Below are 13,778 nucleotides of genomic sequence, written 5' to 3'. Positions count from 1 at the left end.
TCAGACTCAAGGGAAGATACTATGGAAAATTATTTTTTTAATGTCCTGTATACAAATACAATAGTTGTGTGTCTGGCATGCCTGTCCACCCATCACAGCTGAAGTTAGACAACCAAATACGATAAATCTTTTGTTATCTGCCCACATCTTAAAATGAGTCTGTAACTTCTGCCCCACTGTTACAAAACAGAGGGGCTAATTAACATAAAAACCACAACAAGCTTGTCGCCACCGACTTGGCAGCTACGCTGGCTAAAGTTCCAGTGTGAAAGGGCCACTATGACACAGTGGCTGAAGCACATCATATCAAAGCTAAACGGTAAGCAGAGCTGCAGTGTTAGCACAGATTAGCATTGGCTAACAGTGTAACCAGCATTCGAATCTGATGATAATGCTGTTTTCGATGCAGGCGTGTAAGATATTTCTGTTTGGTGATGTTATGCGCCACATTACACATTATTTGATGTGTAATTCAGGAGCTTTGAGATGAAATGCTGCCTTCGCGAGTAATAATGCAATAGAATCTCTATGGGTATACTTTTAGTGCAAGTGTGTTGGGGAGGTAAATTAGTCAGTGGTGATTGTATGCACAGCGCACAGATTAGTGTTAGCTGACAGCATTAGGTGCGCTTGGCATTTACTTGTTTGCTCAGTGGCCACAACATGGTGGTGGTGTGTGGTGGGGGATATTTTTGTTTGGTGATGTGTCCCTGAATCATTTCAACTGCAGCCTCCGTGAGTAAGCATTTTTGCTGCTCCTATTCCACACTCACAAGTAGAAGCAGGCAGCTGGTAAGAGTGCACATTTGGCAACGAGTGACACTCCGGTGTCATTCAACAAAAATCCTGGCTTGCCGTTGGCTCAGCAGTCTATGGGGCAGGATATCGGCTGGCTCGCTGCATGAGACAGATACACCCCTAAAATGAGCTGATTTCACCATGGCAAGAAATATGCAATAAGAAAATGTCGACAATTCTTGATCCTTGGGTATTTTGAGCACCTCACAGACATGTTAATAAGACATTGTGGACTGCTTTACATTGGGAAAAATATGTCTGCATTAATTGACACCCTCATAGCAGTAATGTGGAACTGCTTGGTCTTAAGCAGAAATTAAGACACCACACTACATTCTCACAAACAGATCTTAAGCAGGATACTTATACCCTAGAGGAGGTTAAATTCTACATATGTACTTAGGATAAGCATGCTTCATCTCCACAGACCAACAAGTGCTGATGCTTCCATATCTGAGGAGTTGCAGCTGCTACCAACTGAATCAAACATGAGTAAGCTCTGATTGCAAAGAACTCAATGCATGCTCGCCTCACGTTGACTCTGCAGAGCATATGCAACACTACTCACTTTCCACAGAGGGACTACATTTATTTGAAGTAGCACTTCCTCTTCAAATAATGTTCAAGAGGATGCATTGGCATACATGATCAAACAGGTACTGTTGGAGTGGTAGGAACTGAGAGAGTCTGGGATGCACAGAAAGGGAAAATCCCGGGGAAGAATCCGGCATAGCTATGCTAAAATTAGAGCCTGAAGTGGATGGAGGGGAAGAGGGAGGTGCTGTATGGTACCTGTGGGCTTACTGGCAGCCTCGTTAGCAATGAGCAATAACAACGCGGACACAAAACACCAGAGCCTTTTCATCACAAATCAATAATATCAAATCTTCATATTCTTACACATTTGATCTGGTTAATCTGTGGATGTCTGTATCACAGGAGATGTTTCTAAATTTAATGTCCATTAAGTTCAAAGACGTAGGTTAAAAGTGAGTTTCTGAACATCTGCAATTGGGAATCGCAACAGTAAAACTACAAACAGGTTTACTTGTCTCAAAGGCACCCTACCGCCTTGCTATGTATTCAACCATTAAAGATCCTAAAGTTTTTTTTCTATATTCTTATTTATCATGCAAAACTGTCAATGTAAAGTAGTGTAACGGATCTTATCTCATATTTTTTAACAACTTCATCTAACCCAGTGCTTCTCAATTATTTTCTGTTACGCCCCCGCCCCCCAGCAATAAGAAAACAATTTGCGCCCCCACCCCACCCACTCTCCGCTGCAACTATAAATAATAGCATTTGTCTATAAAATAGTTATAGGTACACCTCTGCATAAATTGTATCCTTGTTAACATAAAGAAAACAAAAATAAAGCGATATAGTTCAACTTACCAACTACTGGAGTGGATGTGCAATTACACTTTATTGTAGTTCTGCGGAAAAAAAGCATGTTCCCCAGGGTCACACGCGCCCCCCTCAGCCCGCCCCACTATTTGAGAAGCACTGATCTAACCTAATGAAAAGGCATAAGATGGTATCTCACTTTGCAAATGCTTACGAACTAAGTGAATTTGGGGGTTTCGTCAGGGTTCGTAAAAGGTTGCAAAAATGTTGAGCCAGTGTTGTGGACTACTAACAAGCCACAGAAATGGATAAGAAGGCTTCGCTGACCACATCCTGGTTTGTCAGACACTTTGTGATGAAGGTTGAGACTGTTAGGAAATTCTTTGGCCCTGACCCTGTGAAGCGTGTACCTCCACACTTTAACAATTTATCCATTGAGTACAACATGAAGCTCAATCAGCTCAAAGGACTACACACCCATAAAGCCCTTTCTGGATTTGAAGAATACATCCTCAATAAGCATCGCAAACAGAGCTACATGACTCAGCCTACAGCCTGCTTAGTGTCTATTTATAGTTTCAGCTTTATTTGTCCATGAACATTTTGTTGCACCCTCTCTTTTCCAGTATTCCAAACCACAGTTTCCTGACTGGAGCAATGCAAGCCCGCCCAGCAGAACCACTACCCTTTACCGGCCTACTGAACCACAATACAAATTGCCCCATGAGAGTACATACTCTGTCGCCACAGTCTTCTACAGTAGCTCATCTCATGGAGATTGTGACCACTAGCCGCCGTTCACAAGCCTATTTAATACTTTGCAACTATAATCATGTTTGCTTCCAGCACCACATCCACCTTGCCCAAATTGGAAAATTACTTTTCTTAAAGGCCATCAAAACCAAACTATGAACATGACAAAATGAGATGTTTGCAGTACACTGTACACAAGATAATAATGAGTTTGGAGCACAGAGGAGAAGAGGGAAGACTGCTTTACCGTATTCAATTATGTTCTTTGAAGAGAGGTAAAGCTGGGGTTGGCCTCAGCTAAGGCACTCTGGAAATGAACTGTCAAAGCTAAACAGCATCAGTATTTCTCAAGGTATACCTTTATGGAAATGAGTTTGTTTGTAAAAAAAACAAAACACAACAAAAACAAAATCCTGTTGTTGGCATTCTGTACTCTTTTAACAAAGAAAGGTTGTCCTTTTCTTATAAAACTGCAACAATGGCACTCTAATGTGTCCCATGCCAACATTATTTGAAATTGCAGTTTCCTCTCACAGTAGGTGGAAGCAGAGACAGGTGGTCCCAAATGCAGGGAAGCCCCCCCACTTCAAAACAAGACAATTGTAGTGATCAATTATCAGAAAGTCAGGAACCTTCAACTTTCATTGACATAGTATTTCAATTTAATCCTCATAATTTAATGCCTTTCTGCTCTCATATTACAGTATTATTTTTGGGGTGCTTTCCAGTGTGGCCCAAAAACCTTTTGGTGCCTACAAATACTAGAGTTTCTGTTAAAGAATATTGGTTTAAGGTTGGCAAATGTTGTAAAATCTTTGACAACAGTGTCACAGGACGACTCTTTTACGAGAGTGGGTGTGGGCTTGCTTCCAAAATTATCTCAGCACACATGCACCCATCTGCACTCATTATCAACAACACCAAGGAGTGACTTTTGCTACGTTCGCAGGGTGGGGCGTGATGCCCAATTCGGGATTTTTGTTAAATCCGATCTTTTTATGTACTCGTTCAAATTACCCCCAAAAAATAAATAAATGCTACTTCTAATGCGTCCGTGATGTGACGCGCATACGCACAAAGCCTGACGTGGAGTGACGTAGATTAAACAAATAATAATAATATGACATCTCGTGACACAGTGTTTATGGAAGTAAATATGGCCCCATTTGTTTGGGCTCATTTTATCATCTCATATCGCCAGAGTAGCAAGGCGGGAAGTGGTGGAAATATTAGGGGGAAATGAAGCTCTTCGATCTCATTTCATGGAGACCTCTGCTAAAGATGACGTCATTGATGCGCATACTAAAAGAACATGGCTGAATTACTACTGTCACCACATTTGTCAACTTTATGCTTCGTTTTCGTTTCAAGTGGGATTAAATAAAATTCCAATACGAAGACAACACTGTTTTTCAACACAACTTTTCAGATGCAGTGCCACAGGCGATTGTCAGTAGTCTCCCACCCAAGCACTCTCCCCCGAGTGCACATTGGGCCTTTTTTGACATATAGGTTGGGGCGTATATACTGCAGACACATTGGCTACATATCCGATTTATATCCACATACGAAAGAGCCCCAAGTTGTATTTGAAAAAAAAAATTTTTTTTAAATTGAACTGCACACTGCATGAAAAAAATCTGATATATGTCATATATGGGCAAAAAGAATGAAGCTGTAGTGTGAAGATAGCCTTTGTAGCACCGGAGAGGCTATCACCCATCCTTTCTGTGCTTCCTGTTCTGGTGAGACATCATACGTGTCAGCCATCCAAAGTTTTCCCCGAAATTATAATTGGCTTTCTTAAATTTGGAGGACTAGAATAATATTGACTCATTATGTTTAATGGAGCACTTATGCGGCTGCCTAATTTAGTGGCAATGTTTCCAAAAACAAATTCGATCTTATTTTTAATTGATGAGGATAGGGAACACTCACACTGGCCAAGCCTACCACACAAGCACGATTTAATGTGGTGGATTATTAAAATTCTTCTATTTATTTCTATTATTCAGACAGATGGAGGGTTTGTTGCAAACTTGTGCATGTGCAAGTGAAATGTGCAATCGTCCCAGGCCCACCACCACCTCTTCCAAACGTGCTTGGGGCAAGAGAAGTTTATTACATTTGAGTCTGGTTGGGAATGCTAACACAGGCAAACAAATGTTGCTCGTACGCATGCCAAAGCCATTTTAGTGATTTGTTTTTATGTTTACTCTCTCTTCTTTGCAATAGCTGTACTTAAAGTAACACGTTTTGCTTTTTGCTTTCTAATTTACAGTTTGTAAATCTTTACTAAGTTGGTTAAAATCATAGGCGTAACCAGCCCAAATTTGGGGGCACTCAAGCACCCCCAAATTCAACCCAAGCACCCCCAAAAATTATAGCGTTTATAAAACTCTCTTTTCCTTAATAACGGACAGGATATGCTTAAATATGATGAAAAACGCTGGATAAAAAATAGAACAAAACAAAAATGTGAACAACGCACCATCGGAAATACCCCCTGCCTCGAAATGATTCAGTCCATTTGATTCCCAGCACCGCTCTCGCCCCCCTCCCCGCTCCTCCTTTGATCGGCAAGTGATGCGGCATAGCGCGAGGTTGTGGAGGCTACGGTGTATTACGGTGAGAGCATGTTATACAGTGGTTATGTTGAACAACTATTTTACCACCCAATACCATGAGTTTGTTATCATCTACAGATATTAGTCCTCATTTTAGCTGCATTGAATCGAATGCAACAACGATCAGCCTACCTTAATTGTTGCGTGTGTGTAAACTATGTGTGTGGTTGCCAACTGTCCCATATTAGCTGGGACGTCACGTATTTTGGGGTAGTTTGGTTTGTCCCATACGGGACCTTAAATATCCTGTATATTGAATATCAACTCTTGCCAATACAGAAAACTGCAATTTACCGATCCTGTAATATAAGATGCTTTTAGTAAAGCTTTGGATGGCGATTGGTTGTCAATAACGACGGACACAGACGGGTTGGCAGCTCAATGTCTTTTACTTGTATACTTGCTCGAACATACATTGTTGGTTCTTAAACAGTGATAGCACATTACAACGCTCCAAATGGAGACTCTCGGTACTACACATGACAGATCCTAGATCAGATAAAGCGTTAATCTCAGAACAAGCGGCAATCACTCCACCTGTCATGTAAGGACTTCTCTCAGGCTGCGCAAAATGTCAGAAGACTGCTTGAGTCAGTCAAAAGCAGCCCAAAAGATCCATATAAAAAATTTATTTGGTGAGTCACACTCGTCTTTTATATTTCAGATTTCTTACACCTGTTTTTTGATGAAAAGAGCCATTGTGGTTTCATATGAGGTTTCATATGAGGTGAGTCGCTGTCCTGTGAAAAACACAGTCCATTTTTTTCATTTTTTCTTATTTTTACGTGAATGTGGTTTCAGCATTAACGTGAAAATATCTAATGAATGATCCTAAATCACTTTAAGTGAGATGAAAAAAATATATATATTTGAACCAGCCAGACACTCTGGCTGCTCAGCACCCCCAAAGCTCCGAACCTAAAATCGCCCCTGGTTAAAATCAATGCCTGGTAAAAGGCACTTATCAACATACTGAATATTCATTCTGTTCTTCAAAACATTCTTCTAAAAGCATACAGTGGTTTTCTCTCCTGTCTTGACAATAACATGATGCTACCACAGGCAGATGCAATCAGAACACGCGAACACTGCAAAGAAAAAATGTTAAATGTTCAAACTGATACACTTGATTGTTTTTTGACAATATTCACTCATTTTTTATTTAATGCATGCAGTACGTTCCCAAAAATCTATCTGGGACAGGGGCATGTTTACCACTGTTTACATCACATTTCCTTTTCACAACACTCAACAAGCAATTGGGAACTGAAGGCACTAACTGTTGAAGGTTTCTTGGTGGAATTCTTTCCCATTCTTACTTGACGTGCAACTTCAGTTGCTCAACAGTCGGGGGTCTCTATTGTTGTCACTCACTCTTTTACTACAAAGCCAGGCAGTTGTAACATGTGCAGAATGTGGCTTGGCATTGTCTTGCTGAAATAAAGGGACGTCGCTTGGATGTTAGCATATGTTGCTCCAAAACATGTCAGCATTAATGCTGCCATCACAGATATGCAAGTTACCCATGCCATGTGCAATAAAATACCTCTATACTATCACAGAAGCTGGCTTTTGAACTTCGAACTTTTGATCCTGAACCCAGGTTACAATATCCTTTATACAATTAAGCCAATTTTTAATGTAGTTCTACCTAAGGCACAAGTGTCAAACTCAAGGCCCGGGAGCCAGATCCGGCCCGCAACATCTTTGTATGTGGCCCGCAAAGGCAACTCATGTGTGTTGACTCGACCTGTTTCTTTGAAATTGTCTTCACTGTAAACACAACATATGAGATATTGCAAAAATGTGTTACCAATCTCTCCCTTAAAATACATTGACTAAATAGTTGAACAATCCATTCACTGGCTTCTGTGATTTCAAAACTCGTTATCCATCAATTTGTTGTTCATATGTGATAATATAGGGCAATCATACATTTAAATGGGTTCACACTTGTAACGGCCCTCCGTGGACTGCATATCGATGATGTGGCCCGCGACAAAAATTTGGTTGACCTAAGCGATCGAAGGTCACAGGCATTCAATGTTGGTTTTCGGCCTGGCTACATACATGCAGAGATTCCTCCAAATTCTCTGAACTTTTTGATGATAATATGGACCATAGATGATGAAATCCCTAAATTCCTATGTTGTGTCCTATGTATGTTGAAAAACATTGTTCTTAAACTTTTGGACTATTTGTTCACAAAGTATTGAATCCCTCTCCAACCTTGCATGTGAGCAACTGAGCCTCTCAGGGATGCTCCTTTTATACCGAGTCACGACATCACCGATTGCAATTAACCTCTTTCAACTGTAGAATGTTCCATACAGGTATTTTTTTCTTTTTTAGTATTCTTTTTAAGACTTTCCCAGTCTTTTGTTGCCCTCATTCCAGCTTTTTGGAACATGGTGCAGGGATCAAATTCTATTTGCAAAAAAACAGTAACATTCATCTGTTGAACATTAAATATGTTGTCTTTGTAGTGTATCCAAGATAATCCATGCTGAAAAGGATTTGCAAATAATTGTATTCTGTTTTTATTTCCATTTTACACAATGTCCCATCTTCATTGGAATTGCGGGTTGTATATTAACAATGTGCGAAACGTGTGTGAGAACAAATGTGAGAAACTATGCCCTAATCACACAGCAACAGAAAATTCACACAGTCCAATGTACTGCACATACACTACTCACAAAAAGCGGAGGATTCGACTTCCCGGTTAAATTTCTGGATGAAACTAACCTGTTAATAGGTGAACTTAACTTCAACTCCTCTAAAAATGTTCGTCAACGACCAACTGTGGAGTGTTTCAGTACTTTTTTCCACAACTTGCTGTTCTCTAACAAGGAGCTAATCTACATAATTCACAACTGGCGTTTGATCCATGAATCGACCAATGCATTCCAAGGATGTCCACTTCTGCGCTTTTCTCTGGCTCTTCCTGTCTCCCGCAACCTGCCGATGACACACAATCTCAGTGGCCACTTCCCTCTGGACACATCCTGTTTGAAGCTTTGCATTGGCAAGGTATTGTCGAACAACCTTTGTCATCTTGGTCTCATGATGACAAAATGTGAAACGCAAGTTAAAATGGACTGTTTAAAAATTCACAGGATTAAACGCCTGTTGTGAGTTTTGTCATTCAGCTCGTAGAAAAAGCGGACCGCATCAAATTCACATTGAGAAAGCGGTTGATGAGTGGGAGTGTTCCAAGTCCTCAGTCTTCCTGCAGCATTTCCTCAAGCTTTGCTCTGTTCTCATTGTGCCGTCTTCCTCTGCATCATCTAAATATTTCATATGGTGCCTGATGTTGTTTTAGGGATTCTTCCCACTCTTTGATCATATTGGCTGTCAAGGATGCGTTTGCTGGTGCAAAGTCAGCCATTGACAGGGGAAGAGCGCGATGAAGATGGCAGGCTTCACGGTCAAAATGACACATCAGTAAATAATGAACAATAAGCCTTTTTTTTATTAAAAGGCCACTGCCAGTTTTTTGCAATAAAATAATCAGCATCGTTTGATAGTAAGGGAATGATTAATTATTTCAAAAGCAGTAAAAAAAAAAAAAAAATGCACATTTACTGTTATACTCTAATTTGAAATTACTTATGATGCGAGAACTTTTTCTTGAATACGTTGGTCCTTTGATACTCAAACTGTTGTGCTGCACGAACAGAAAAAAAAATCAAGTATCTATAATAATAATAATAATAATAATAATAATAATAATAATAATGTTGGCCTAAAAACCTGGGAGCGAGAGTAAGCGTTGCTGCCAGAATCCTCGGGGTAATCGTTTACATTTGAAAACCATGTATGAATATGAATGCAGTTCGGCATGTCCTTGAAACTTCCCCAGACTTGCAGTCGCTCAGTGTAGAGGGACTAGCGGCTTGTCTTGAATGACTTAGATGGCAAACAAACGTCAAATAATGTGAGAAACTGACTCACAAGTAGCTCATATTTGAGTTTTCTCTGCATGCTGGCAAAAAAACAAAACAAAACACAAGGTACTGAAAAAGAAAGGCAAATTACAGGCCACTATTGTGCCAAACAATGCCAAGTAACAAATTACAGATTGTTTTTTCAGTGGGGAAGGAGGGAATCATATTCTGCTTTTATCCCAGAACAAACTTGGGTTTGATGGTTGTGTTAAGAGAAAGACTGAGGACGGCAGAAAAAAAAAAAAGACATTAAGCAGGTCAAATAATATTTGGACTACAAATGAAAAGGTTTGATTGAATATTTGGCATTATTACTTGATACTTTATGAATTTTGGCAGTATTATTTAACGCAAGGGTGCATTTAGTAGAAAGTTCCATGTAAAGTAATGCTCTACAATATTCAAAAACTTTGTGAGCCACAAGCGCCAATACACCTGCAGCTATGCTCCAAAAAGTAGTCACTGTGCAACACTTCTACAGAGGATGTGCTGCACTGAAGACACTAGAATTTTCTAATTAAAAGAATCCTATTTATCTTAATTCCAAAGCAATTTGAGCGAGAACATTTTTAACATTCGCCTATGAACAAAGCCAACAAAATGCAGCTTTCCTGATAATTACTTTGCTTTGTGAACAAAACAATATAAAATCTTGAACGTGCCTTAAATGTGCCCTCGTGAGAGCTGCATTACAATGCAATGTAGGCGATTTTGATTGAAGGCTCACTGCCCACAAAATTAGGTACACCAGCACAATCTAGAGATGCCCAATTGAAGCGCTGCAAACTGCAACCACAGCCACAATAAACATTCATTCATTCATTTTCGGGACTGCTTATAAATATGCGTTTAATTGATACCTCTTTGACAATCAATGTGCCTATTAAAAATGGGAATTGTAAATTACCATTGGAGATTTTGTGTAATGCAGCTCATGAGAAGACACAGGTGTACCAATTGTTATGTCCAAAGGGCGTTTTTTTTAAAGTAACAAATGTGTCAGATGGTCTAATGCATTTTAGCATGAATTGACAGAGCTTAACTAAGAGAGAGTGAGCTCTCCCATCGGGTCCCTGCGTCACCTTCCATGACTTAACTCATACCCTGTCAGTTCATACAGTATTGTGGAACTTCACACAACAATAAGACTGAAAGCTGAAACATGAACTTCACAAGGCCAAACAGCACCTCATTCCCAGGAGTCACACTGAGAATACAAACCTCAAGCAAATCGCTGACAATAAAGCCCATTACCAACCCAGGGGCATACTTGATCTACAGGCTTTTAAAGAGCATCAAACGGAGCCTTTGTGGCAAGTCTTACAAAGAACAGTGGCACAATACCTCATGGGTATTCCGAAATTGCTCGTGTCAGACACACATATGTGCAAGACGGACACAAAGACACACAAACAAGTGAATGGATTAATGCAGACACTTTCTGCACTGCCAAGTTAGAAGAACAAAAACCCGCTTTAACTTTAACTCATGACACAGGACAGCCTTTGTCCAAGTTCTTTTGGGTTGCTGAGTTTTGCAGCTGGAAATGAAAAAATGACAAATGTCTTGCGCAGCAGCATGAGGCCAGCATCCCAAAACCCCAAGCATTCACATCAAAGGGACTTCAACAAGGGCAATTTTGGACAAAAAGGGGGACTTTCATAATAACTATACGTAACCAAAAAAGCCTATAGATCTGTAGATGAAGCAGTGACTCAAAGTGGCCTTTTAAACTCAACATGACACATGTTACTGACTACAATGTTGGACATATAATGATGCCATTATTCTCCTTTAGTGGTGGTACATAAATGAAATGAAATGTAATGAAATGTTTCACAGTGCGTAGTGTTTGTTCTATGAACATAAGGAACAGGCAAACTAGTCAGCAGAACTGGGCATTGTCCCTCGTCGGTGACTGCCAATCGGTGTCAAGAATGTAATCTTCACGTCACATGTATTTGTTATTTTTTCCTTACACAACTGCGTGTCAGGATTTCTACTCAAAGCTATGACCCGGAAGTGGAAGATGTTTGTTCTCCTCCTGAAATAACAGTATCTTATTTTGCAATAATTATTTTTATTTTGCAATAATAAAAGTGAAAACATGCAACAAACCCCAATAGTATTGTGTTATCACTAGGGATGTAATGATTAATCAAAAATCGTTTCGCCCCGATTAATCAAAAATCTTGTTGCTTGAATTCATCTAGAAAATGATGTCTTGAAACGTTTTTGCATTCCAGATGCTTAGCACATTTTGAATGTGTAGAGCAAATTATGCTTTTGCGCCAAACATCATTGCGCATTGCGTTTGTGTATGCCTGCAGAACCACACAAGTGCACAGAGACAAGCATGGTAGCAATTTTTTAAAAATTGAATCGAATCGACGGAATAGAAGGACGGAAGCGCTTTAAAACGCCGAAGACGGACGGGGTTGGAGTACGATAATTTTTATGAATAAGGACGAAGGGACGAGGACCGAAGGGTACCCAGGTCGTGGACAGAGGATGGAGGACGGACCGGCATAAAAGGGTAAAGTGCCCAGCTCTGGAACTCTCAAGACTATCAAGGCATTCTAGAGCTAAATATGCTGCCAAATATCAGAATGCATGCTCTCAGCCCCAGGTCATGCGTCCTCTCATAGGATAAAAACCCAACACATTCATCTTGAAAAAAACACACCTAAAAATGGCTAAAAACACACATTGGATTATTCTGAAGTGGCCTTATGTGAGCCATTATTTAAATCTTAAACATTAGCAGAAGGATCAGAAATATGCAGTATGGAGAGGGCACCCTTCAAAGCTTAATGGGCTGGATCAGTAGAGTAGTAGCTGCGAAGAGCGAGCCCAAATATCTATCAATAGGTGCAGAAGTCTCATTGAGAGTTACATCAATTGCAGAGTCTGCCTCAAAAAGCTTGCACAACAAAATATTAAGTTTAGGGTACCATCATTCTCTATTAGTCAATCATCATTTTGTTTTAAATAATACTATTGGACTACATCCATCCATTTTTTTAATATCCCTACCGTGGGTGAGCTCGAGCCTCTCCTAGCTGACTTTGGGTGAGAAGTCGCAGGGCGCATGCTGAATAGACAAAAGAAAACATTCACAGAAATTTGGGCAAATTCGCGTCTTCAAATAACTTATTATATTATATTATCCATCCATCCATTATCCCTACCGCTTATCCTCACAAGGGTAGCGGGGCGTGCTGGAGCCCATCCCAGCTGTCTTCGGGCAGTAGGCGGGGGACACCCTGAATTGGTTGCCAGCCAATCGCAGGGCACACAAAGACAAACATCAACAATCACACCTAGGGGCAATTTAGAGAGTCCAATCAACTTACCGTGCATGTTTTTGGAATGTGGGAGGAAACCGGAGTACCCGGAGAAAACCCACGCAGGCGGGGAGAACATGCAAACTCCACACAGGGAGGCCGGGGCCAGAATCGAACCCACGACCTCTGAACTGTGAGGCGGACGTGCTAACCAGTCGACCACCGTGCCATATTATATTATATTATATTGTATTATATTATTATTGTCCCCGCGACCCTTGTGAGATTAAGCGGTATCGATAATGGATGGATGGATATATTATTATTGTTTGGCGGCGTGTCTGCTCGTACGGCGCCTGCTTGTGACGTGAAGATTGCGTTCTCGACGCCGATTGGCTGTTGCCAACAAGGGATGGACCGGGACCACATTTTCGATTGAATATGCAAGACGGAACGCAGTGGCGATTAGGCAATGCCCAGCTCTGGAAAGTGCCATGTCATAGTTTTATTTTTGCAACCTTTTGAGAAGGAAATAGTGCTGCGCTTGCAAGTATGCACTTCACTTAAGTGAGCATCTGTCTCAAGTCCACTTATGATAAGCTTTTAAATCACACTACATGTATAGGGGACTCTATAATTCACGCAAACAACAAACCTCTTTTTTACTAATCTTGGTATGTAAAAGCTGCCTTAGTGAGCAATATGGTTGCAGGAAAATAAAAATCAATTAGTGATGTTTACTTATTGAATGGCAAGTGAAACCATTTTCCTTCTGTTAGCAAATAAGTTTTAATGGGCTTGTTGTAGCCTCTCACTCTCACTGTCTTTCGCTTCCTCCCACATGCGCACGCACACACACACACACACACACACACACATGCACACCCCCGCACACACACTGAAAAACACACAAAACTCGCCAGACAGCTCTCTTGACTATGAAGAGCCTTAATTAGTGTGGATAAATATTGGAGAGCACTTGTTTAAAGCAAAGAGAACATTCTTTGTGATTG

General features: G+C 40.5%; 1 protein-coding gene across 3 annotated transcripts in view; it reads right to left on the bottom strand.

The window, feature by feature from the left end:
• Positions 1-13,778, bottom strand: part of mid2 (midline 2) — a 131,297-nt gene that overhangs the window by 104,951 nt on the left and 12,568 nt on the right. Inside the window, exon 1 of one of the 3 annotated variants that reach the window (XM_086023639.1) lies at positions 12,515-12,531. The exons of the other annotated variants lie outside the window; for them this stretch is intronic. The gene's annotated coding sequence lies outside the window, so the exon portion shown is untranslated. Of the gene's footprint in view, positions 1-12,514; positions 12,532-13,778 lie in introns of those variants that run through there. 3 annotated transcript variants of the gene reach the window in all.

Source organism: Filicampus tigris, chromosome 2 (genome assembly GCF_054856515.1).
Source record: "Filicampus tigris isolate MCC_2025a chromosome 2, RoL_Ftig_1.0, whole genome shotgun sequence".
NCBI lineage: Eukaryota > Metazoa > Chordata > Actinopteri > Syngnathiformes > Syngnathidae > Filicampus > Filicampus tigris.
The sequence above is the reverse complement of the archived record's forward strand: the minus strand, read 5'-3'. Positions and strand labels throughout refer to the sequence as shown.